Below are 387 nucleotides of genomic sequence, written 5' to 3' on the forward strand. Positions count from 1 at the left end.
GCGCTCGCGAGGGGGGAGTCCCGTGAGTCCCGCGCTGCCGGGGGTGTCCCTGCTGCTGGGGGTGCCCCTATTCCGGGGGTCCCGGTGCTGCCGGGATGGGTCCTGTGCTCTCAGGGGTCCCCGTATTCCGGGAGGTGTGTCCGTATTCCGGGGGAGGGGGTTCCGGTGCTATCAGGAGGGTCCCCGTGCTGCCGGCGTGTCCGTGCTGCCAGGGGTTTCCCGTGCGGTGTCCCGGTGTCCCGGTGCTGTGGCGTTCCCGTCCCGGTGTCCCGGTGTCCCGGTGTCCCGGTGTCCCGGTGCTGGGGGGTTCCCGGTGTCCCGGTGTCCCGGTGTCCCGGTGTCCCGGTGCTGGGGGGTTCCCGGTGTCCCGGTGTCCCGGCGCTGGCG

Source organism: Corvus brachyrhynchos, unplaced genomic scaffold, assembly GCF_000691975.1.
Source record: "Corvus brachyrhynchos isolate BGI_N302 unplaced genomic scaffold, ASM69197v1 scaffold45, whole genome shotgun sequence".
Taxonomy (NCBI): domain Eukaryota; kingdom Metazoa; phylum Chordata; class Aves; order Passeriformes; family Corvidae; genus Corvus; species Corvus brachyrhynchos.